This window comes from Euleptes europaea, chromosome 7 (genome assembly GCF_029931775.1).
Source record: "Euleptes europaea isolate rEulEur1 chromosome 7, rEulEur1.hap1, whole genome shotgun sequence".
NCBI classification, from domain to species: domain Eukaryota; kingdom Metazoa; phylum Chordata; class Lepidosauria; order Squamata; family Sphaerodactylidae; genus Euleptes; species Euleptes europaea.
In genome coordinates this window covers 52,018,502-52,046,182 of record NC_079318.1, presented here as the reverse complement: position 1 = coordinate 52,046,182, position 27,681 = coordinate 52,018,502, and positions in this window count along the sequence as shown.

Genomic DNA, 27,681 nt, shown 5'->3' with positions numbered 1-27,681 from the left:
TTCTGTCTGCAACAACTTGAGAGGAAACACAGGACCCCAGTGTACAGCAGCGCTTGGGCCAAAGGTGTCGATAAAAGTAATGAAGGCAAACACATTTTACAAAGCCTAAAAATTAGTTGACCCAGAAATTGCTTCTCCCCTGACACAGACACGATATGTGCCATGGACTTTTGTAATGTCACTACAATGAGAATCAAGACCTTGGGATGACCCCTGTAGGCTGGGTGTTTATTGTTCTATTCGTTGGCATTTCTTAGGGCTGTGTTCATACCTGGGTAGCTCTTGGCACCAAAGAGGCTTTGGACTGCATATGATCATTTGAAATGTCCAACAACAGAGCAGTGAGGTTCTGCAGACAAAATCATGAAAGTCTGAATGGGAATTTTTTTTTCTTTTTCTCCTCTAAAAAGAAAGGAAGAGGACACTGGACCACATTTGATTTAGTGCCGATTAGAAATATACTTAGCAGGGGTATCGTTTTATTCTCTTTTTTAAAAGTGTGATTTTAACAAAAAAAATGCTCTCTGAAACTAGCAAAAATTATTAAAAGTTCTGGCAGAATTTGCTTCCTCTGGAGTTCATTTCTAAAATCAAAACACTGCTCTGGTTTGAAGTTACAAAACTCACTGCTGTGAAGTGGAATGTGCAGCCCATTCACTTATTCCTTTTGGAGGAATCAAAAGGGCCATGCGTGAAACTGTGGGGGAATGTGTAAATCCTGCTGGTCATGCTGAAAAGCTTCTATAAACATGTGCGGGCTTTAGCTAGTATTGGAACAGATCATGGGGTAATTTGCTCTCAGCTTTGCTATAAAAAAGCAGTAGTTGTCCTTATATCTCTTGTAGCTATAAGAAAAGAGGTATAGGGCAAAGAAACATTCATAATTGTGTGTGTATGCAACAACACTTAAATGTATAAGTGTTATTAATTTTGCATGTAATATTTTGGAGGGATACACGAGCACTCCTCCACTTGAATCACAATTGAATTACAAGTTGCAAGCAGCACACTCTAACATTAAAAATGTGCTTTTTATCAAGCACTTGAACTAGCTCTACATTCAATTTTAAATGTGTCTGCGCCTTCTCCCACTGCTTTCCCGAGGCTGTCACCCTGACCTGCACATGCATCCCAAAATCATCTGAGCTTCTCAACAGGCTCAACAGAATATATTCCAGTTTAGTGAGCCAGTGTGGTGTAGTGGTTAAGAGCGGTGGTTAGGAGCAGTGGACTCTAATCTGGAGAACCGGGTTGGTTTCCCCACTCCTACACACAAAGCTAGCTAGGTGACCTTGGGCTAGTCACAGCTCTCTTAGAGCTCTCTCAGCCTCACCTACCTCACAGGATGTCTGTTGTGGGGAGAGGAAGGGAAGGAGATTGTAAGCCAGTTTGATTCTTCCTTAAGTGGTAGAAAAAGTCAGCACATAAAAACCAACTCTCCTCCTTTTCCTCCTCCTCCTCCTCCTCCTCCTCCTCCTCCTCCTCCTCCTTCCAGCATTCAAAGCATTTTACAATTAGCCAAGCATAAAAACATAGAAGGGCAATTAATCTAATACAATGCCAGTGCATGCCGAGTTGACCTCACCAGACTACATGTTACGTTTTACACAGTTTGCTACAGGGACTTGTGGCCATACCACAGCTATGAGTTTCTGGTGGCAACTCCATGTAGAAGTGCCACAGAAGCCCAATTCAGATTGGGACCACAGCATGGGGGGGGGGCAAGGGGAGAGAGGGTTCTGCCTTCCTCCTATACAATGTTCTGGAACTGAAACAATCTCTGTGTGTGGGGTGTGTGTGTGTGTTCTGAATGACTGGTTAAACCAGCTTAAGATACAAGCATGTCCTGAAGAAGCCCTAGGCATCTAGTTCGCTTTCCTATATGAGATGATTTAATTACTGGCAAGAGGTACACTTCAACAGCATTTTTGTTATGGGTACAGTAAACAAGTAATCCTTTTAGAGAATCTTCGCTTCCATTTTACCCTTCTATTACAACATAACTGTTTGCATCTTTAACATTGTTAAACTAAAAAGAAAATTATACCATTTATTGCTTCTACATAGATAATTAAAGGAGAGCAATTGCATGAGTCCATTAAAAGACCTTAATGATAAGCAGGCCGCAAGAAAGGAGCCCTTCCTAAGAAGCTCCTAACCAATTCAGAATCCCACATTTATCAGTTTTAAAAATTTTCGTTGAACAATAGCTAGCTGTCCCACTTGATAAGGGTGCACATTCTAGGCTAACGGGTTAGTATATAACTTCAAACACCACACAAAGTTACCTATACTTGAATATCTCCTTAAAATATATAAAAGCTGTGAGTTCATTCTTGCTACTTTTTATTACAACAAGGTATATTTCAAAATAATAATGATATAATTTCATATTATAATTACATATGAATATCTGTTGGCCCTCAACTAATACACCCCCCTTTGAACTATATCTTCATTTCTGTGGAATTAGACATTCTTGCCATTCTCAGACGCTTCTTGACCCTGGGCCTGCACAAGCATCCTCCATTATCTTTTTGGTCAAGACCACCAACTGTTCCTGCATATTCCTAACCATATCCATGACAAAGGGCATTATTTGCCCCACTGAATTCTTGCATTTGCAGTCCCCTTTGGTCCTAATAATGTCCTTGGACGTTATGGCTTTACACAGAGTTGCCACCTTTGGCTCAGTAAATCACATTTTATTTATTTGTGTATTTAAACATTCATACCCTGCCTTTCCTCATGGTTCAAGGCACCTTCGTTTACCTGGTTGAGACTCCAAAAACTGGGAGACTGCCAAATATGGGCAGGCTACATGGTTTGTAGGCCATGGAATTATACACATACGCATACCTTTATTGGCATAATCCATGGAATTATACAGTGAATTAGATTGAAGTTGAAATGCTACATAGCCAATCAGATTAGATTTATCTAGGGCAGGTGAGATAGGGTTGCCAGGTCCCTCTTTGCCACCAGAGGGAGATTTTTGGGGCAGAGCCTGAGGAGGGCGGGGTTTGATTAGGGGAGGGACTTTGATGCCATAGAGTCCAATTGCCAAAGCGGCCATTTTCTCCAGGTGAACTGGTCTCTGTCGGCTGGAGATCAGTTGTAATAGCAGGAGATCTCCAGCTAGTACCTGGAGGTTGAGCAAACCAAAATCAACACCTCTGCACTAATATCGAAGATAAGGAAAGTAGTGCAGGAATCTTAGGCTATAATTAATACAACACAAGTACCTGGAGGCTGGCAATCTTAAGATGAGAGCTACTGAGAACAAAAACAAGTGAAGGCAACATAAATAAGTGAGCAAGTATTTTTACATGGAATGTCAAAAAAATGGCTGAAATGCTGATGAAGAAGGAAAGCACTGTTCAACACTGCAGAAAACTTTTGTAAAAAACCCCTATAAGTCCTTTCAAATCAGTTGTAGTTGAGATTTGTTAATCACAGTTAAATCCTGATTACCAGTTAATACTGCTAGTTGTTTCTTAATTGCCATGCATATAAAATCTATAAACTGTGTTGTAATGCTGTGTTGAATTTTCAGTAAAAAATTAGTAAGAAAGAAAGATCCTTGGGGGCAAAATGAAAGCCAGGGCCTGTCTGTAGTAAAAGCAGACACTTTCCTGGACCGGGATGGCTGGGGTTGAATGAAAGTTTATCTTGACAGCAGCTTCCAATATCAAAACCCTTTTCAAAGTTCATTTTGATGTGACTCACAGGAGGTGGGACTTTTGGGATTTGCATCCAAACAGGAACCCTGCAGACTTCTTCGACTTCTGGCGACAAAAGTATGACATTTATGATTTGTGACTGTTATTCCGTGTGTGCCGGTTGCCAACTTTTTTTTTAAAAAAAGCAAGCTTTGGAAAAAAGGCAAGGTTTATTTGCCACAACAACAAATTTGTAAACAGGAAGGGGTTGATGTCTCAGTTCTGTGTATTTTACTGCTGTATTAAAGAGATTTGTCTAGCTGTCCTTTTTGCGGCTTCAAACTGTTTGTCACTGGACGATTTACTGAGTGGTCCTGTTGCTCAGGCACCACTCATTTCAGTGGAACTTCACACCAACCACACTGACATGGCTGGTCATTGGGTTGCCAGGTCCCTCTTCACCACCGGTGGGAGGTTTTTGGGGTGGAGCCTGAGGAGGGCGGGTTTTGGGGAGGGGAAGGACTTCAATGCCAGAGAGTCCAATTGCCAAAGCGACCGTTTTCTCCAGGGGAACTGCTCTCTACTGGCTGGAGAACAGTTGTAATAGCAGGAGATCTCCAGCTAGTACCTGGAAGTTGTCAAAAAAGGAGAGAAACAGCACAGAGATGCAATTCTAAAGAATGTGAAAACAATCAATCCATAAACTTATATACTTTATACACTTTATCAAAAACACAATATATTCCAAGGCAATAATACATAATTGCATTCATACAATAAACCAGTCACAGATACTTATCCACAGGATCAACGGGAAAGCATGATAACTCCCAATCCGTCGAAACCGATGGCAGAAGAGGAGACCAAGTTCCACGGGGTCAAGAGCCTTCAGTGCCAATGGGCGCAGTTCTAAGCTTGGACTGTGCACACGAGTAGACTGGCAAACTGAACGGAGCCAATGCCAGCTCCGGGTTGGGAAATACCTGGAGAGTTTTTGGGGCGGAGCCTGAGGAGGGCAGGGGTTGGGGAGGGGAGGGACTTCAACGCCATAGAGTCCAATTGCCAAAGCGGCCATTTTCTCCAGGTGAACGAATCTCTATCAGCTGGAGATCAGTTGTCATAGCAGGAGATCTCCAGCTGTTACCTGGAGGTTAACAAAACTAGCCATAGGCCATCTCTGTTAACTAGACCTGGCCCAATGTGCTCCAGTGAACATTTTCGGAGTGACACGAGGGCTGTGCATGGCTCAAAATGTTTCTCAAAGGCCTCCCATGTACGTTTTCTGACCCTGTTTTCCGTTGTTTACAACTCTAATGAAGTGGTGTTTGATGCCTTTTTTTCTTCAAATCATCCTTGGCTGTTACTGCACTAGGTATTCCCAGCGATGTATTAAGAGTTTGAAGATGTTATAAAAAATACTGTTCGCACTTTGTTTGGCCCCTTTAGCTATGAAGACGTCTTCCAACCATTTTTTAGCCATGGCATCCAAAAACCCTTTTAAAGCGAAGTTTTTTATAACATTTCCAAACTCTTGATACATCACTGGGAATACCTAGTGTGGTAACAGCCCTTGTTTTGCCTCGATTTGACTACAAAGCGTCAACCTCACTGAGAACAAGTGAACAGGCAATGCCTGTTGAGGAAACATTGCCCCCATTTGGAATCTTTGCTCTCAGTGACACTGTAACATAGCCAGCTCTGACTGATGGGATACATGTCGTTGTTGAGGACAAGAATAGTGGGATATGACATTTCAAATAAACATATAAATCCCTGTTTCCAGGATGAAGGGCAATTCAGAGAGAAAACTTGTGGAAACCACAGCTGGCAAAGTCTTTGACCCACTAGAAGGTTTCTACAGAAGGAAGGGGTTTCCATCCAATGACCATAACTCCTTCCCCCCAACGTCCCACCAAATGCTACTTGGAGAGGACGGAGGACCCTAAGAATGAGGGGTGAGTCAGGCTCCTGCTGGAAAGGCCATTGGAAACCCCCCTCCTCTCTTGCACACATGGAAATTCTATAGCGGGCCCAAGGAAAGTGCAAAATGGAGCAGTGCTGCTTTTGGAATGCTCTCTTCAGGGGGTACAGGTTGAATACACAAAAGTAATCCACTGAAACTGATCAACAAAATATCGCTCTTGGTGATCAGAATGTGAGCCATACCGGCAGGGTGTATGCATCCCTGTAAGTCCTTACAACTTAACTGGGAAGGGGGGAAATGCATTTCACATCCCAAAATTTAATTCCTGAGGCAAAAGGTAAAGGGATGTTTTACTCTGAACTGGAAACTTCCCAGTTGCAGATGTGGGACCATTGCATTTTACTAGGGTTGCCAGGTCCCTCTTTTCCACTGGCATGAGGTTTTTGTGGAGGGGAGGTTTGTGGAGGGGAGGGACTTCAATGCCATAGAGTCCAATTGCCAAAGCTGCCATTTTCTCCAGGTGAACTGATCTCTATCGGCTGGAGATCAGTTGTAATAGTAGGCAATCTCCAGCTAGTACCTGGAGGTTGGCAACCCTACATTTTACTCAGCAGTGAGGGGAAGGTCCTTCTCACACCTAAGACACGCTCATTGGAATATTATTCCATAAAGATAGAAGTGAACCTCAACTTTAAAATAGGTTTGGGGACTGAGCACTAACTTAAATTGGGCCTTGGTAACTTTCCTTTTTCCAAAATATAAACATTTCCTTCCTCCCCTAAGATTAATTCACATGTGTATAGCTGTGTGTATTTTGTAAACTTGCTTAGCTCACTGTGTTAAACAGGATGAAGAATCCTCTTTTTTCCTGGCCTACCTGGCTCTAATCTTTACTGACATATTGCAGATTAGAAAATAATTCCTAAATAAATCTCAAGGACATTTAGTAAGAAAAAACAACTGGGTGGTATTTCTCAGTTAGAATAAACAAGTAAGGTCTTCAGATGATCTAAAACAAGTATAAAAATGTTTGTGGGGAATGCCTAGGGTTGCCAAATGACCAGGGAAAAAGTCTGATTTGCTCTTTTGCATTGAATTACGCAAGTTATTCCTGATATGCAGATGAAGTTTTGCACAATATCAAGATAAGCATTGCTACCTGCTAATATCTGTAGATAAAACTGCTATTAAAGCCATAAGAGCAGTGTGATTGTGTGTGCATGCCATCGAGTTACAGCTGATTTATGGCAACCCCATAGGGTTTTCAAGGCAAGAGATGTTTGGAGGTGGTTTGCCATTGCCTGCCTCCGTATCACAACTCTGGTGGTCCTTGGAGGTGGCCTATCCAAATACTAACCAGGGCCGACTCTGTTTAGCTTCAGAGATCTGACAAGACCAGGCTAACCTGGGACTAACCAGTTCAGGAGCAGTGGGCTGGCAAAAACCCTTTAGAGCCAGTATGGTGTAATGGTTAGGAACAATGGACTCTAATCTGAAGAACCGGGTTTGATTCCCCACTCCTCCCCATGAGTGGCGGACTCTAATCCGGTGAACCATGTTGGTTTCCTAACTCCTTCACATGAAGCCTACCGGGTGACCTTAAGCTAGTCACAGTTCTGTTCGAGCTCTCTCAGCCTCCCCTACCTCCCAAGTTGTCTGTTGTGGGGAGAGGAAGGGAAGGTGATTGTAAGATGGTTTAATTCTCCTTAAAAGGTAGAGAAAATCCACATATAAAAACCACCTGTTGTTGTTGTTGTTGTTGTTGTTGTTGTTGTTGTTGTTCTTCTTCTTCTTCTTCTTCTTCTTCTTCTTCTTCTTCTTCTTCTTCTTCTTCTTCTTCTTCTTCTTGAAAAGCCTAAAAATGGCCAGTCTCTTTTGTTACTGACTTACAAAAATCCTCCAGGTGCATTTTAGAATGAATTACCCAGAAAGTTACCAACCAATTTAGGAGAAACACTTCATAGGGAAGGCAAAAAGCTGTAGTCTCCTCAGAGTTGCTTAGCATGTCATGAGTTTGTTGAAAGTGTTAAACAGGTGCTTCCCACTATAAACATGTGAAGTATGAAAAGCAGATGCATGTCTGAAATAGTCAGGACACCGGTTGGAAAGCTCTGATTGTCTGTGGCTCTCCAATGTATGCCCACTGATGTTTGCGGCTCTCCAATGTATGCCCATTGAGTGTCTCAGGATGCATGGCTGCCCTTTACACTGGACACATTTATGGAGAGATATACTGAACACTGGTTTTGTTTCAAGTATAAAAATTATGTATGTCAGGTCCTTACCAGAAGGACAAGTTTTTCTAGATCGGCTTACTGCTGAAGGACGAAAAAGAAAACTAAACAAAAACAACAACAACCCTGAGATAACTGTAGCTTTGACTTTGCAGGATAAAATGTGGTGCTAATGTTAAAAGAAACATGTCCACTCCCCTCTTAAAGCCTTCCAAGCTGGCAGCCATCACCACATTTTGGGGGAGGGAGTTCCACAATTTAACTATGTGTTGTGTGAAGAAATACTTCCTTTTATCTGTTTTGAATCTCTCACCCTCCAGCTTCAGCAGATGACCCCGTGTTCTAGTATTATGGGAGAGGGAGAAAAACTTCTCCCTGTTCACTTTCTCCAAACCATGCATAATTTTATAGACCTCTATCATGTCTCCCCAAGCTAAACAGCCCTAAGCGTTGGCAACCCTACCCCTTCCCAGACACACATTCTGCCAGCTTCTGTGGGCTGGTAGGTGATCTGAGGTGTGTGTGTGTGCACTAGCATGAGGGGGAGCGGTGGTTTCTGGTTCCCGTGCTCCCACACAGCACTGCTGGAATCTGATAATTCATGCATCTTGGCAGTGCATGCATAAAACATTATTTTAATCTGGTTTGAACTGGAAACCTGTTTTGACTATTATTGTAAGCCACCCTGAGCCACAAGAATCCCCATTTAAAATAGAACAGAACATTTGCTGAAAAGCACATGGCATGGATCCTATCACCCTGCTCTTAGAACATGGAATTTTCTGCCTTCTTCTCTGTTTCTGACTCTGGAAAGATCATTCCTGTTGTAGGATCCACTGAGAAGAATAGTGGCACGGGTTGAGACAAGGGGGACAAGGGGGTGAAACCACTCCTCCTTCCTTTTCCACAAGCACAACTCTGCTGAAGAAGGAGGTTGATTCCATCCCTTTGTACCTACTCACCCCAGCCCTCTTTCTTGCAAGGCTATTCTTCCACATGAACCCCACAACCCCAAGAATGGTCTCTCTTGGGAGAGGGGCAGAAGGAAGGCCCCAAATCCATCCACAGGTTTCATGTTAATCTCTTTTGAGTATACGTGGATGCTACTTGCAATATGTGATCAAAACACTATTCAAAGGAACATTCCCCCATCAAATCTTCAATATTCATCTCAACAGATACCCAGTCATCTTCCCCTATTCAAAAGATAGGGAGATTTTCCTTTGTTCAATAGATCCTGGAATGAATCCAGATTAACCCAACCCTGAGCTTCCACACCCTTTTGGGCCAAAGGTCAGGCAAGGGAAGTAACACTGGTCATCTGGAGTTAAATGAACAGGAAAGCAATTAAAATGTATACGGTTTTGGCAATGCAGTATATTTTCCCAATGTCACTTCTCTTTCAGCTGGAAAAAGAAAGAAGGGCAGGGACTGAGTGAGTGAGTGAGTGAGTGAGTGAGTGAGTGAGTGAGAGAGAGAGAGAGAGAGAGAGAGAGAGAGAGAGAGAGAGAGAGAGAGAGAGAACACTTGTAATATTCTTTGCATGGAATGATTGGACAAGCATTCAGACTGATTTAGAGTCTATGGTACTATCAACACGACACTTAAGCTTAAGCCATGTCAGCACAAGTGTGCTTCAAAAGATGCAAATATGGAATAAAGGGAGACTTTTAAGAAGGAATAAACAGCCAGATCCCTATTGTGAAAATTATATGACACCCGTCCTAAGCCATAACTACCACTTCTGCAGTCAGCTGTGCGGCTGCTTTAATCAGGAGGAGATGGAGAAAGGAGGATGAATGATAACTTCCTGTAGGCTTGCCAGGCATCCTGTATTTTAACAGATGCTTCACATTGCAGAACAGCGTACAGCTCTCCACTGAAACAGCAGATCTCTTCCGTTCACTCTGGCCAGATATCACAGAGTTCTATAGGATGGCAATTTGTGAGCTGAAGGGCTATAGAATGCAGAGGCACAGATTTTGCTGTGATGCTAGGAATTCAGTTCCTCATAGCAGACAGCATTACAGTAGTTAACCATCAACTTCCTAATAAGTTGTGGGTCAAAGTTCTCCTTGATGTTCTTGCTCATCACCCTCTCTTCACTCTTGCAAATTCCTCCAGATCGCTCCGGAAGCCCAGTCTCTTTCATTGGCTCTTCTACTCTGTAGGAAAGGAAGTCACAGTCTCTTCCACTGCCACTGATTTAGCTTTATAAATGTCACCCAGTGGAAGGGCTTGGGAACCCATGGGCAAGCAACTAAGTGCCTATAATCAGAATTCCAAGGTTTACACCCATCCCAAGGGGAACAGATGCCCTCACCTATGGCTATATTTATGAAGTCAGTTCTACCAGCTACTGATAAATTGGAAAACGATACATTTTACAGCTCTTTTTAGGCTGTATTGGCTCTTGCATTGTCGGTTACTTTTCTCAACTTATGTTGTAACTGACCGCTAAGACCGATGTAACACATAGCAATTTCAAATGCTGTTGCATAGAACAGCCTTCCTGCAATGGAATGGAACCAGATCATGGTTAAGCAATGATAGAACTAGCCTGTCATTTATATTTATTTTTTTGCCTAGTGGTGCCTGATCCTGACCGAGATGGTCCTGGCTGCCCTGATCTCATCAGATATTGGAAGCTAAAGCAGGTTTGGCCCCGGTTAGTACCTGGATACGAGACCACCAAGGAAGACCAAGGCTGCTGTGCAGAGGAAGGCAATGGCAAACCACCTCTGTTGTCTCTTGCCCTGAAAACCCTACAGGGTCAGCTGTGACTTGATGGTGCTTTCTAGCAGTCATTTACTTAGTCAATTCTTTTCAAGTTTTGCCTCAGATCAAGTATCACACAATTGTGCCATGAGTGCCAACTGAGTACACAACAATCCTTTAATATTGGATTGTATCCATCTGAAGCACATGATGCTTTTAGCAATTGGCTTTCATCTTTACTGCATAACCAAATACCTGGCAAGGAGTGCTATTATTTGTGTGGAGGGGGCTCAAATGTTGGACAAGTGGGGTTGGAATAGGGTTGGAGGGGGGCAACCCTGGTGACTAAGAATGAATGTACCTACATATGAATACATGAATGAGATTGTGCATGAGCTGAGTGTTTGTCTAAGCACAATTCACCTGGTTTCCACAATGCTTTTTGTCCCTGAAAGTGTTCATGGAAATTGAGCAAATTGTTTCTATGCCTTCTTCAGATTTTCTGGCCAGCAATGGTGCCGATGCTTGATGGGACCCGTGACCAGTAAGAGCATCCCCACCACATTAATGACATTTTGTATCAACCTGGCAAACACTCGCGAGCTAGCACATTTGTCTCCAAGAAGCTCAGTGTGGCCTTCATGGTTTCCCTGACCATTTTATCCGTACAACCACTTTGTGAGGTAAGTCAAGGTGAGAAAGACTGCCCCAAGGTAACCCAGTGAGCTCCATGGTGGAGTGGGGATTTCAATTTATGATTCCTAAATCTTAATCTTACACTAAGCACGAATTCATGTTTTTACTCACTTCATTTACACCCGGCAATTCTTTCCAATAAAGACCCTAAGCCGGGGGTGTCCAACATAAGGCCCGAGGGCTGGATCCGGCCCCTTGAGAGCTCTTATCCGGCTCATGAGCCAAGTTAGGAAGCCACCCCACCCCCTCTCGATCTGGGCTGGCGAGGCATGGCTTGGCCCGACCAAGTGGCATTTATGTCATATCCAGCCCTCGTAACAATTTAGTTCGACACCCCTGCTCTAAGCAGCTTATATAATTCTCCTCTCCTCTATTTTAACCTCACAATAACCCTATGCTGTTCATTAGTCTGAGAGTGTGTGACTGTCCCAAGGTCACCCAGCAAGCTCCCATGGCAGAATGGGGATTCGAACCTGGGTCTGCCATACCCTAATCTATCACTTTAACCACTATACCATATTGCATGTGTGATATGCTCAATGTATTATGCATGTCTGTATCTATGATGTGCGCATTGTGTGTGATAGTAGATATTACGAAAAGAAATAATCACAGTGATTAGGTGTATTCGGCATGTATTTGTATGCATGAAGTATCACATGTGGTGAGGCTCATGTGTGGTGACTGATGTATTTGCCCCTGCCCAGCACACATGCAGCTTGCAAAATAGTGCTCATGTGTGTTCCTCAGGCCCAAGCTTACTCTCCATCACACTCTTACTACCAGGATGAATGTCAGAACTGTGATCACAGCAAGTCCAGCCTCCAAGAATTAGAGTACATGCTTTCCAGATCAAATTACCTTTGCAGAACTAAGAGCTGGTGGTTAGCAAGCACTCCCTGAGACTGGCACAAGCAATATTGCCTTCACCTTATAAAATGAGAAGCAGCATTCAGGCATCTTTTCATTCTTCTTCTTTTTTTTTTAAAATGGTCTCCTTAAATTTAAATTTCTCCAATTCTCTTTTTTCTTACAATAAATGGAGACAAGAGAAAATGTAACAACACATTACAGCAATTGCTACTTCAATGGTCTTTAGAAAGGGGGGAAATAAAAGACCGCTCAAATGTGCATTTCATAATTCATTTCCCCCCCAAAAGCTTTCAATTAAGCTCCTTATGTTCCATAAAATAAATATATAAGTACAGTGCGTCTTCCTGGCAGCTGGCTCCAGAGTAAACTTGGAGCACCTGCTTTCTTTCCCTTTTGTTCGGATTTATTGCTAAATGTATGACACTCGATGGCAAATAAAGACGGAGAGTGACCATGGCTACTGAAAAGATTCAAAGGCAGCCGCTGCTGTGCTTCCAAAGGACTTGACTGCGAGCAGATCCGGCGTGGTGGCAGATAGAGTCATGCATAATGACGGGACATTAATTCCCATTGTCTTTCAAGTGATGAAGATGCTTGAATGCCGGCGGGAGAATTCTGAAGGAACAATCTTGTCTCCTTTTGCCGCAAACGCACAAATCTATTCCGCGTTGGGGCGAAATGATAAGGCACGGCTCAGGCCCTCACAGTGCAAGCGGTGTCCTTGAGAGCTGGCAGAGCGGCTGTCGGCGAGTCGAGCTCATTTTGGCCTCTTCTGCGGCTGGGTTGTGTGTGTGTGAGAGAGGGGAGCGTTCTTGAGGTCTTGATTATTTTATTTGTAAATAACCATCTGCTTCTTTCTGATCAAGAGCCAGAAAGGCCAGGTAACAACCTCGAGGGACACAGTGATTGATACCCCTCCACCTCTGTTAGCAGGGGTTCCGCACAAAAGGTAGAATTAGGCTCACCGGTGGGCTGCGATGAAAAAGAATATACTTTCTTTAAAAATGTAAGTGATCTAATTTATAAAAGGATGCAGGTGGCAGAAGGGAGGGGAGAAAGGGGGGAGGAAAATGAGCCATCAAACCTCATTGCTGTCACTCCTACTTTGCCTTCCCCGCCTCTCAGCAGCACTAAATATGGATTTTTGTGTTGCTGGTTTAAATTACTATTTTTTCATTCGTATACCGGGCATAGAAATTGCCCACATGCTATATTTTAGCCCGTGCTTTGAAACCGCCGAATAAAACTGCTCGCTTCTTCCCTTCTCTTCGAATCCTTCCTGCCCACTATAATACATGCGAACATTTTAAATCATCGGTGTATTTTCCCCGCTTTTTGTAATATGCACAGAGCTTGTCCAAGGGTTAAGCCCCTGATATGTCTACCTAACTGCTTAACTCCTATAGCTCAGATCCAGAGAAATGGTGCGTGTACATGGAGGAAAAGGGAAAGCCGAGATTCATATGTGTTTTTTCCCCTCAATGGTTTTCACAGCTGAAGAGGCTGAAAAACAGCTTGCCCCCTCAGTAGTAAGAACTGGTGCAGGGAAGACATCAGGCAAACCTCTGGTGCACATGCAGTGTCCTCCACTTCCCCACATCCTGCACATGCACATATCAGATTCTGGCTGAAATCTTAATTTTCAAAAATAGTGGTTTCTCTTCTCTGAATTTCGAACATGAACACTCTATGGAGCTTTAAGCCACAGAGTATACCACAAAACTATGACGAGTGTCACGTGTGAACTATGGCGAAAACAAGATGAACAGACAACTATGCTGGCATTGCTACCAATTTAGGTTTTGGCTCATAACTGGTGTAGTTGAAGCTGAGCTGATGGAAATCACCATGGTCTTCTAGATTATTGCTTCAATGCAATGCCTAGAATTCAAGAAGAAGAAGAAGAAATAACACCCATAGCTAGCTTGCACTGTGGTGTATCTTGTTTAAAACCTGTAAGCGCAGAGTGTCTAACAGCCATGAGAATGTGAGTGTTCTTTTTGAAAGAAATTACTGGTGATATAAATTAGAAAGTGACATCTTGCAGCGGGTTCATATAACCTTCTGGGCATGTTGAATTAATATCAGGCTTTTAGTTATCACAGAACATTTTCGATCTTTTAACTTTTTCTGTATACCTGGTCTGGTCCACAGGATTGTTTAAATCCCGAATGTCAGGAAGAGAGTAGAAAGAACCTTTTACTCTTCTCATGGTTTAAAGTCCCACGATGTGTTCATTCATAGAGTCCAACTCACAACCAAGTGACTCACTGGATGCAACAGCTGGACTCTACCACTTTAGGTTGCAGGGAGGTGATTACATAATCTCTCTCTCCCCACCCCCCCGGGGCCCATTTTCCCCTCTACCTATCTATATGCAGTGGCTTTCCAAAAAAATCATGAAGAGACATTTAAACACAGAGAGGCTTTGGGAATGGCTGTGGCTCAGTAGAAATGTGTGCTGAATGCAGACTTTCCCAGGTTTAGTCCTCAGCATCTTCAGCTAAAGTTTCTCAGAGAAGGGTTGTTGGGAGTCCTTGGAGAACCACTGCTAGTCAGAGTAGACAATACTGAGCCAGATGGACCAACTGTCTGACTTGACATAAGGCAGCTTCATAGGCTCATAGCCTTTATATATGTGATATGCACAGGGATATGGTACAATCCTCTACCATGTGATTTTGCTGTTTGTGCTGCTTAGCTCAAATATAGCTTCAACTGAATGACAAATGCCGGTTTGTGCTGATTTGGTAGGTTTGCTAGGTCCCTCTTCGCCACCGATGGGAGGTTTTTGGGGTGGAGCCTAAGGAGGGCAGGGACTTCAATGCCATAGAGTTCAATTGCCAAAGCGGCCATTTTCTCCATGTGAACTGATCTCTGTTGGCTGGAGATCAGTTGTAATAGCAGGAGATCTCCAGCTAGTACCTGGAGGTTGGTAACCCTATGATTTGGAAGTCACAAGACTCCACAGCAGTCCAGCTGAAACATAGGAAAAAATCTGAGAAAAGTCTAAAGAAGTTGTGTGCATGAGCTCTAAGATCATCAAAATAATAATGTAAGTACGAATAAAGATTAAACAGAAACCCAGCAGCACCTTCAAGACTGACAAAATTCATTCCAGCTTAGGTCTGACTCATGAAACCTAACGCTGGAATGAATTTTGTTAGTCTTTAAGGTGCCACTGAACGTCTGGGTCATTTTACGGCAACAGGCTAACATGACTAAATAATGAAGCTGTCATGGGGTTGTAAGCTATGACAGACAAACGTTTGCTTTTTGTGTGTGTGATGTTACCTTGACTTCCAGGCTTCCAAAGGTTTGCCTAGATAACCAAGTAATTTTGGATTTTTTTATTTTCATTGTATTGCTACATAAACTTCAAAACATTTGGAGGGAAAAAAAACGCTTGCCAAAATCAGCTTTCTTATTTGGCAACAGCATCCCCGTTTACCAGCGCCAGTGAAATACTGTTTGGTACTAGCCAGAACCTAAATGAGCAAATGGTGGAAGAGGAAATTTACAACAAACTTCCTAGTATCGAGCTATGCTCCTATAGAGCTGCCTTTTTTTTTTTAACGTAGGTATTGTAGAGCCATGTGCTTCGGATGGAGACAATCCAGAAAGCCAAACCAAAATTAAAAAAAGAAAGAAAGCTGGGGGGAAAAAATTATAACAACGAGAGGTAAATTCAGTGTGTTTCCACTCCAGCACCCACAACCTTTTGCTTTTTATTCTGGTGCAAGCAGCTGCAGGTGCCTCAAGTCAGCCAGTTTCCTCTATCTGCAATGTCATCCCATGTTTACTTGCTGCAGTGGACTTTAGATTCTGTCAGGGAGCCAATCCATCGGGCCGCCAGGCACTGCAGCTGACAGTCAAATCTGTAATGCCGAATCCTTCTTCTGGAAAAAAGGGCTAAAGAGGTTAATACACTCAAGTAAGGATAAACACACCAGCTGTTATAGTTTCTAATATTTAATGTCATTATCAAATAAAATAAGTCCTAAGATTTTTATTTTTTTTAATGTCCGCTCAGGCAGGCTCTGGATCACTTCACTTTGTCAGGAGAGCTCTAAAAAAAAAAATGCCTAAAAGCCTTTTATTTTAATTTTTTTAAAAAAAATCAAAAGCAGGCATTTAATTAAAGAGAGATTTACTTTGCTTTCAAAGTGATGCTGTACGCTCAAGTCACAATCCATCCAGGAAATTCTCCAAATGTAAGCCACCCTGGCACGGGAACAGAACAAAATCACTTTCAGGTTAAAGTGTAGCAAATTGTCAATTATTTCATTTATTATTATACTTAGGGTGAATTGGAACTGCTTACATTTGCAAACATTTGCAAACATTTTTGGAAGCACTGAAAAATTCTTCCCTCCTTTTTTGATGACGTTTCACTACTTCCTGTGAAAATGGTCTCTTCTTTTTTGCTGCCCTCTCTTGCTCTCTTGATTGACTTCAGTTGCCCTTGCTGATGTTATATACCACTGGCTGTGATATAACACAGTTTCAAAAACCTCCCATTTGCTACCCCTCATTGGTTGGGATAACAATAATAATAACAATAATATAATATTTTTTTATTTATACCCCGATTCCCGCCCTCCCCCAGGCATGCCAGGCTCAGGGTGGCTAACATCATAAAATATATTCAACATACACAGTTTAAAACATTCTAAAACAACTCTGAATTTATAAGTTCGAATCTGAGTCAATGGCGCTAATTTAGAGCCCATTCCTAAGGGGAGGGGCAAGCTCCTTAGGAGCTGGCATGACCCCATGCTGGCCTAGGGGCCACCTTATAACACCTACGCCAGTGCAAGGACAAACACACCAACGGCTAGGCACCGCCAGCCCCCACCTCCAGCACAGCCATGCCAGCAGGGCTTTCATGGAAGGGAAAGCCTGTGCCTGTGTGTGTGGGGGGGTGTTCCTGGGGGAGGAGCTGACATTAGGCAGCTTCCTCACTCCTTTTACACTGTGGTGGTGCTGTACCACCTCTTTTGGTGGTGCAGCCCCTTTGAAGGCAATGGGGGATTTCCCCCATTTCCTCTATTTTAATTTTTTTAATCCCTTTTTTTTTGCCTCTGTGGTGGCCAGGAAGCCTTTGAGGAGGCAGTGCAGCTGTGCCACTCCCGGCTGCCACAGATCTGCCCCCCTTCAGAATTGGGCTACCCGTTTCCTATAGGAAAGTTGTTACTATGGCGGCCACCATCCAACTGGATGCCATACCTCGTGGGGAGGAAATGGACATCAAATTAACACTGGGGGACACACATAATGTAGGAGAGGGAAACGAGGAAACGACAGAGAAAAACAGTTGAAGAAGGGAAAGGGGAATAAAGGAGAAAGGGGGGAAGAGGCAAGCTTCCAGATGATATTGATGCTCTTCTCAACCATAGGCCTAGCCGAAAAAGCCCTGCTCCTGGTCGAGGACAGACGGACACTCTTGGGGCCAGGGATCTCTAACAAGTTGTTGTTCACCAGTTATAAGGCTCTCTGTGAGGTACATAGGGAGAGGTCCCAAAGATACAGTGGTCCCAGACTGTTAAGGGCTTTAAAGGTTAGAACCAAAACCTTAAACTTGATCCAGATTTCAAGCTGGAACTATCTTATCCAGGAAGGTGAAAGAAGAACTAGCCAGGGGGAAATTCTGCCAATTTAGCAGCAACAGAGGAAACTGTGAGATCAAACAGGATAAAAAGTGAATATTTGCACAATCTAAATGTTTTGGGAAATATCCTACTCTGAAATTGTTATTTTGGTCTGAAAAGACAAACGAGAACAAATTTAGCACAATCCTAATTATGTTTTTACCACCATGAAGGGCAGGCATCATTTCAGTGTTCTCTGATAGGCATTAAATGTCTTGGCCAGCTCTGACTGGGTAAACAGTATAATGTTAAGGCAGTTTTTCACACTAATGCACAAATTCTTCTACTGTCAAAAGCATAATAAAATTGTTCATCTATTTGTCTCATCAAATCTAACATTTCAAATCTAACAGAGTTGCCATCACCTCTCTAAAAACCTATTTTAGAAAAAATATAACAACATGAGGAAGCTTTTAAATATTTTTAATGTCTTTATATAGTTGTGTGGGCTGCATTTATTTAAAGAGTACATACACACATACATATGGCAGAATAACCAATTGGTCTGTCTCCATGATTCATTTATTGAATCATCATTCATAGATTAGCATGTGACTTTTCCCAAACGCTGGTTCATGCAACCCCTCTGTGGACAACCACATGGTTTTTCTCAACCTTGATATCACAATAGCCCTGTTCACACGGTACGGTGAACACACATACATTCTGTGTGTATGTACATATGCTGTTTGTAAAAAAAGAGCCAAAGAGGATTAATTTTACAAATGAAACCGGGAACCAGCACCAGAATACATGCGAGGTTTAAGTCACACTCTCAGCTGTACATGCGATGAATGCAACATGAAAATTATTCAGCACACATGCAAAGAAAAATTAAGTGTAAACTGTACACAGATTGTATGTATGTTCTCTGTAACCTGTATACTGGGCTAGTGTATATTGCCAATGGATTTTCTGATGAATGTCCAGAAAAGACAAATCATTGACTTCAATGGACTTAGGCTGAAAACCTAAGAGCACTTTTTGGGAGAAAGCCTCACTGAGTAACCGGAGACTTACTTCTAAGTTGGCCTGACTAGGTTTACTCTCTTAGAATGGTATAGGGTGGCACTCACAGAACCAAACTGTTATCATGATGACTATTACTAGATACTCAAAGGTTTGGTAAGATATTGTGGTATTTGTCTGAATCAATTACACAAAAGCAAGACATTTAATAGTTTAAAAAAATAGGTGGGCAGCCTTAGGCAAGACCTTTCAGTTTCTGTTTTGTTTTGTTTTTCCTGAATGGCTTGGAGCATTTGGATAATTAGAATTAGTTTAAATAGGAGTTCTGCTTACATAAGCCCTGACTGAAAAAGGACTTTTGGTGGATTCACCTTGGCTGAGATTTTGGAAAGTCACCATTTTCTAGCTTTGTAATTCCTCTTTCTGAACTGTTCATAGTAATATGCCTGAGACAGTTTGTTGTTTGCATGGTTTGCTAATTCTGTAATCCTAGTCATATTGCATTTTTTTAAATATTCTGTTATCTACCTTGAGTCTCAGAGAAAAAGATGGGGTATAAATAAAGCAAGCAAACAAGCAAGCAAGAAACAAACAAATAAATAATATGGGGCTAGATGGACCAGTTGTGTGACTCAACACCTACCTATATTCCGCTTATAAAGAAGAGATAATATCTGCAGGCCATCTCCTTGTGCATGTACATACATTTTTTTTATCTTTTAGAAAGGTGTTCACCCTATCCTCGGTCTTGGCTGAAGAATACACTGATCATGTTATAAAGGCAGGAAATTACCCTTAGAGTTTCAATACAGAATATTTCACACTTGGCAAAACACATCCTGCAATGAGCTTTGTCCCTAATTTATGATGTCTAATTAAAGCAGGACCTGTTCCTGGTGCTATACTTAAAGGTCCATGACAAATTCTGTGATAAAACCTGAATTTTAGGCTTCATAGCTCTTCCGATTAGACTCTCATTAGGCTGTAGCACCCCACTCCAGCTGTATTCCTTAAAAAAATTAACTAGTCTAGGCTTGATTGAAATTGTGTTTTTGGTTACTTTTCCAATAGGAATGAAAAAATGTGCGCAGAACAATCCAGCAGCTGCTAATCACACCAAACTCCAACTGAAAGCAATGGAATGGTGCTTAGTCATAACTCAAGCTCTAATAATAAATTAGATGCATATGCATGCAATGAAGCTCCCAAGAAATTGCTACAAAAGGAGGCAACTGAGAGTGCTGAAGGTGCAAGGAGTCTTTTACTCCTCCACCAAGATTTTGTTCTTCCTGTGAAGCTCCAACCCCTCCAACGGCGATATACTGAGGCAGACCACTGGTCTATCCAGGTCAGTATCGTAGGTTCTGACTGGCAGTGGCTCTCAAGGAGCCTTTCACATGACCTGATTCTTTTAATTGGAGACGTTAAACGGAAATGGATTGAACCTCGAATCTTCTGTATGGAAAGAAAATTTTCTACCACTGAGCCATTGCCTTAACCCAAAATTTGTATTTGCAAATCCATATTTGCTAGTCTGGACTGAGGGGAGGTAAATAATGTGGAGCAAATGAATGATTGGTGAGGAAATGGTTATGCAGCTATAGGGTTAGGTCTGATACAAATTCCAATGATTTCAATTAGAGTTAGTCATGGCTAATTTATGCAGGATTGTGTTCGCTTATTTGCCGACAGTCCCCCCCCCCAAAAAAAATTGGATTTTCAGCCACCATACTTTGTTTTACATCTGATTAATCCTGTGGAACATTTCTGATTAGGTGTACACAAGATTTGGTGGGGCGGGGGGTAAATGGGATTCAAATGGATTCCGCAGGATGGATCTGATGAGTGGATATGTATCTATCACTTGACTATAATGATAACTTGTAGACATCACATATCTCTTCCCACTACTTTCACGGTATCCAAAATTGGCCCAAGCGCAGTACTTTTCAAGCATTTCATAGAGTTGACTGAAATTCAACAGGTAAGTCATAGTTCATGCCTGAACCAGCCTGTGACCGCAAGTAACTTTTGAGTCAGGTCTGCCCTTGGTGTTTGGGTTTATTAATATATTTTATTTAAATATATATACAGCTTTTTTCCATCATGGAGCTGGAGGCAGGATATACAGAACTCCCAAGAGGCCACCCACTGAAGAGCTGACCAGACCCAGTGCTGCTTACTGCAAGGTGTCCATGGCACAGCCTTCAGGCCATAGGCTGGGAATTAAAACTGACTTCCTAGTTGCCCACTAGGATTAGGGCTAGGTTTGCCAGATGGCTGGTGCTCCCTGTCCCCCCGCCAGTGCTCAATGGAACAGTGGGGGGGGGTGTATAGTCACAACACTGCAACTTCATTTCCAGCTAAAAAGCCAGAAGCAACATCTACTCTTCAACAGCTACTCTAATCAGGGTCCATACCATATACTGGTTATACTAGATGTTATAGGTTTACATATGGTTGCAAGGTCCCTCTTTGCCACCGGCAGGAGGTTTTTTGGGCAGAGCCTGAGGAGGGTGGGTTTGGGGAAGGGAGGGACTTCAATGCCATAGAGTCCAATTGCTAAAAGAGGCCATTTTCTCCAGGTGAACTGATCTCTATCGGCTGGAGATCAGTTGTAATAGCAGGAGATCTCCAGCTAGTACCTGGAGGTTGGCAACCTTAGGTTTACACCAGCGTCTTCCATAGAGGAAGTGAGCCAAAGGCATGTTTATGAACGTTCATCAAAATGTCCCCTTTTGTATATTTGATTCACTCACGGCAGCTATTGGCTACCCTTTCTCATAAAGTGCTGAAATTTGCCCTTGAGGCATCAGATGGAGTAGTCAGATTGTCAAATAAGTCTCCTAATTGAAGTTAACACTGGCATAATATTTGCTTGCTAAAAATAAACACTTCCAGGGAAGTTGCAGGTTTACCACACAAATGTGTAGGCTTTGGCAGGGCTTTGAAGGAGTCTATGGAAGCACATGGGGAGAAAGGCAATTTCATGAGGAAATGCAAAGAAGAGCCTTGGAAATAAATATCATTTTAATGGAAAACCAGATGAGGCAGGGGTCACCAAAGCAATATTCTCTGACTGAAGGTCTTTGGAAGAGGTTGCTGTTAAGCAGAAGAAAGGCAAGTTGACAAATGAACAGAAACGAGACCAAATGATTTGCATTTTTATATCTTGAGAGAGTCAGGGGGCAGAAACAAGAAATCAGTCGTTCTTCTTGTGCTTTGTCAAATTAATCAGTAACTTTGTAGAAATGCTTGTATTCATGAAAACGCACTGAATGGACATCACATGCATTGCTTATAAAGACCCACTCATGTGACATTCCAGGTGGATTTGAGAAGATAAGGAATGCAGCATTTCTAGGCATAAATGAGAAACTTAGAACTCAATGTAAGACATGCCCCTGGAAAGAGTCCAGTCAGATGCACAAGCCTAATTGCATTGGGTTGTTGTAAGACAAATTGTGTCAAATAAGGTGCATAAAGCTCAGGCTCATAATCATTATTTGCTACTCCTGGCAGCACACAGGGAGGCCTTGACCCTATCAGTTCAATCCGATGCCCAGTTATACCCTTCTGTGCCTGCTGGGTTCCACAGAAGGGTAGCACTGTTTGACTCTGATTCTGGTGTCCTAATCAACTAATGATTAGTTGTGAGAAGAGAATCGGGTATAACAAGGGTTGGGAAATTCCTGGAGATTTGGGGATACGGCCTGGGGAGGGTGAGGTTTGGAAAGGTGAGGGACCTGAGCAGCGTATAATAAGGGTTGCCAGGTCCCTCTTCGCTACCGGCAGGAGCTAGTAACTAGGGCTGGCCAAAAAAAAAAAAAATTCGGTACAGTTCGGATTCGGCCGAATTTGGCCCTTGTGGGTTCGGTACGTGCTGAAGTCCGAACTCCCCCACTTCGGATCTGTTTAATTCGGCGGGAATTCAAAGTTCGGAAAAAAATTCGGCCGAATAAAGCCATTAAAAACACAATCGCGCTTTCCATGGCTCGGGGGGGGGGGCATTTTTGGGGTTAGAGGTCCCAAACTTTTGGCAGAGCTTCAAAGGACGTTTATTGAAAGACTCCCCAAGTTTTGTAAAGATTGGGTCGGGGGGCTGAGATATGGGCCCTGAAAGGGGTCCCCCCACCCTTAATGTGCATCTCTCAGCAGAGCTTGCCGCCCACGCACAAAGCTCCCAGCCCCGACAACAGCTGAGAAATTAGCAAAACAACTGCAAACACAACCTTGTTAAACAACACCTTTGCAACACACAACTGAAACCTCCCCCCTCAAACCAGGGAGCGAGAGACTCGAGGGGGAACACACACCCCAGGCAGAACCGACGAAAGCCCCCTTTGGCTTCCCCCCCACCCACAGAAACTGCTAACTCCCCGCACATACACAGACTCTGCTTTCCCCCCCCCCACACACACATACACAGGAGAAAAATTATAGATTAAAGCCCCCAAAGGGGTCTTACTGTGGCTGTCTTCTATTCCATCAAGAGGGGCTGAAGAGAGGACTTGTAATCCAAGATGATTCCAATTAGGCACGGAACGTTTTGCTCTGGAGAGATGCACACAGGATCGGATCGGCTGCCCCATTCATCCCAATAGGGAAAAGGGGAAACGGGAAAGCCCATATCTCGGGACCCCCTGATCCAATGTTCACAAAACTTGGGGGGTATCTTAAGAACACTGGTCTGAAACTCCGCTCAAAGTTTGGGATCTGCACCCCCAAAAATGCGCCCCCTGCAGCCATGGAAAGAGAAAAGGGGGGAGGCGATATTTCTGCCCCCACTGAACCCATCTTTACAAAACTTGGGTAGTATTTTAAGAATAATTGCCTGAAGCTATGCTAAAAGTTTGGGGGCTATATCCCCCAAAAAGCGCCCCCTGCAGCCACATAAATGGAAAAAGGGGGGAGGGAAAAGGGGGAGAGCCCATATCTCGAGACCCCCTGACCCAATGTTTACAAAACTTGGGAGGTATCTTAAGAACACTGGTCTGAAACTCCGCTCAAAGTTTTGGGATCTGTACCCCCAAAAATGCGCCCCCTGCAGCCATGGAAAGAAAAAAGGGGGGAGCCCATATCTCGAGACCCCCTGACCCAATGTTTACAAAACTTGGGGGGTATCTTAAGAACACTGAAACTCTGCTCAAATTTTGGGATCTGCACCCCCAAAAATGCGCCCCCCTGCAGCCATGGAAAGAGAAAAGGGGGGAGGCGATATTTCTGCCCCCACTGAACCCATCTTTACAAAACTTGGGTAGTATTTTAAGAATAATTGACTGAAGCTATGCTAAAAGTTTGGGGGCTATATCCCCAAAAAAGCGCCCCCTGCAGCCACATAAATGGAAAAAGGGGGGAGGGAAAAGGGGGAGAGCCCATATCTCGAGACCCCCTGACCCAATGTTTACAAAACTTGGGGGGTACCTTAAGAAGCTTCATCTGAAGCTCCAGTGAAAGTTTTGTGTCTGTACCCCAAAAAATACGCCCCCTGCAGCCACAGAAAGGAGCGAATGTGCACAAGCACCCCCACACACACACACACGAGGATTTCGCTCTCTCTCTCTCTCTCCCTGGCCAGGCCGCACATCAGCTGATTCCTCCAGTACTCAATCCTGACTGATTAGCCAGAAGAAGACCCAGCTTGCCCACCGATTGGCCGGGGGAGGAGAATGCTACTTACTGACGGTTATGCTGCTTACTGACGGCCGAATTTGCCGAATTTATTCGCGAACTCCCGAACTCGCTGAATTCGGCCCCCCCCGGTTGCCCGCCAGTTTTGAGTTCGGTTCCTCCCGAACTAAAAACCACCGAATCAGGGGAAATTCGGCTGATTTTCAGTTCGGGCCGAACCGAATTGACAGCCCTACTAGTAACTGGAGTTTGGCAACCCTACGTATAATCCCATGCAGTCCACCCTCCAAAATATCCATTTCCTCCAGGGGAACTGATCTCTGGAGAGCAATTATTATTCTGAGAGATCTCCATGACCCATTTGGTTGGCAAGCCCAGGCATAATCTCTGTGAATGCTTCCCTTAGAGGACAGGTGAATACAAAGGCAATGTTGAAATAGAAAGGGGACTTTGCTTTCCCATAAGTACTGCTGGGCCAATTTGGGAGATTGTCACTTAGACCATAAGACAGAGACTATCTAGATTAATGAACCTTCTTTAAGGAATTTCAGATGGAGTATAACATTGTCATAAGCAAATTGGGGAGGATTCATCGGGAGCATAATGCCACTGCTAATAACTACCAAGGCAACTGCCACTACAGCATCTCAGACTGAACAGCACCTAACTCCTCTCTGCTTGGATCTCAGAAAAGGTCCCATAAGAAGGGGCTACACAGCAGATCACCCAGAAACTGCCATTCTGCATCCACCAATTAAATGCTTTCTGAGGCAGAACAGCAGGGGGTTAATATAGTAGGGGGAGAGCGAAAAAGACATATTGTCTGTCTAAAATGGTGTAAGCTTCTTTGGGGACCTTGATTGAAAATGGTGGGATGTCTGTGTAAAGTGCCATCAAGTTGAAGCCAACGAATGGCAACCCCATAGGGTTTTCAAGACAAGTGATTAAGCAGAGGTGGTTTGCCACTGCTTTCCTCTAGAAAGTCTTCATTGGTGGTCTCCCATCCACGTACCAACCCTGCTAAGCTTCCAAGATCTGATGAGATTGGGTTATACCATACTATTCCACATCGCAAATGGCGAGATATACAAGAAACAAATGCTCATTCTCCTCTCTCCCCAAAAAGATGAATATATTTTTCTTAGGTTCCTTAAATCTATTACATATTATATAAATATACATCAGCTATTAAGACAGATACATAAAAAGCACAGAAGGGGAAGAAGTGGTAGAACCATATACTCCTTAAAGCATGGCATGATAGCACAGATAAGAGCTCTGAAAATTAAAGAAATTACCTGTATGCCTTGAGCCATTCTAGGAATACAACTTCATTAGCCAATTATATGGCTTTGTGGAGGTCATGCGACTGGACAAATACACGTTGAAGGCTTACAGATGTATCTGTGAGGTCTGCCCAAAGTACAGCCAATGCAAAATATAAATAATTAGAACCTCCTCTAATTAGAATATTAGAATAGTTTCCATTTACCCTCTCTGCTGTCTTGTGAAAGGGAGGCCTTTTCTGCAGGGACATTTCCCCGCGGTCACCCCCACCTACTGCTTCGGGGCTTTGTTTTGCTTATTCATGCTTTGTCCAACAGTCAGAGGTCACCTCCCTTTCCGTGCACATTTTGCCCATGTTTTCCAGATGCTGTTTTAGCTAAAATCTGGAACATGTGGGCAAAACGCGGGGGGGGGGGAACGGGACAGACGACCCCCGATGGTCGCAAAACACATGCATAAGCAGAAGGAAGCCCTGAAGCAGTCGAAGAGGGTGACTGCGGGAAAATTCCCTGTATAAAAGGCCATTGTTACACTTAAACTGGTAGGGAAACCCATTAAAAAAGCAACAAGGTGTCCTTGAGTCTCTGCAATTAAAACAAAAATCTTATATGTTTGCTTGTACCAACTTGCTCGGATCACTTATTTACAGAGAAAAAACTTGGAAGGAATATTAGTAAACTCTTTTAATGGGCTAAAGCCATCCAGAATAGAAAATTCAAGTTGTGTCCCTCCCAACAGAGCAATTAAATGTGATTAAACCTTTAAATGGAAGGAACAATGGCGGTGGCCCTGTATTTAGCAATACCATGTCTTTAATGGTGCAAAGATTTCTTTAAAAGCATGGACATGAAAGACTACTGAATGTTGCAGTATTTACAGAGAGAGAGAGAGAGAGAGAGAGAGAGAGAGAGAGAGAGAGAGAGAGAGAGAGAGAGAGAGAGAGAGAGAGAGAGAGAGAGAGAGGAGCATGACCATTCTCTAGTAAATGGAGGCAGTTCAGACATCGAGACAGCAACAAAAGCCACCAGGACTGTTTCCTTACACAATGTTCATAAAGGAAGGAGCACTAAAAAGGCAGCAGTTCTTGACTCCATTTCGGGCTTTCACAACAGACATGTTTACGGAGTGGGTTACCATTTCAACAATGGCCAAATTGAAGATGATGGTATTGCAATTAGAAGAAGAAGAGTTGGTTTTTATATGCCGACTTTCTCTACCACTTAAGGAAGAATCAAACTGGCTCACAATCACCTTCCCTTCTCCTCCCTACAACAGACACCCTGTGAGGTAGGTGGGGCTGAGAATGTGTGACTAGCCCAAGGTCATCCAGCTGGCCAGGAGTGGAGAAACCAACCCGGTTCACCAGATTAGAGTCCGCCGCTCCAAACCATCACTCTTAACCACTACACCATGCTGGCTCTCAAACCCAAATGATGGAATAATAAGGATTCTGGACAGAATCTAGGACAAGTTGGTTGATGTGATGGCATAAGAGGGAGAAAGGATAGTAAAAAAACATGCGTGCTTTGCTATCAGGAGTGAACCATTGAACTTACTGGGGAAATTCCTGGTGGGCTGCTGTCCTGGTAGGCCACTGGAGGGCAGAGCTAAGCACCACTAGCTCTGTCAGCAGGGAAAAGAGTACTTGGCTCAGGCCCTTCAGCAGCCGCAAGGATCTGTGTCAACTGACCAGTTGCCTCGTCTTGCACCATCAGCAATTGGCTGCAGTGCAGGAAGAACCTATGTGTGAGCTTCACCCATGGTTATTGCAGCTGGCTTGGTCTCCTGCAGTGCTGGCTCACGGAGCTTGGCTTGCTCCTGGGCCATGTCAACTTCCCAGTTTGACTAGCGTTGCCAACCTCCAGGTGGCGTCTGGAGATCTCCCGCTACTACAACTGACCTCCAGGCGACAGAGAGCAGTTCACCTGGAGAAAATGGCTGCGTTGTAAGGTCGACTCTATGGCGTTATACCCCACTGAAGTCCCCCCTCCCCAAACCCTGCCTTTTCTCAGGCTCCACCCCATAATTTCCAGGTA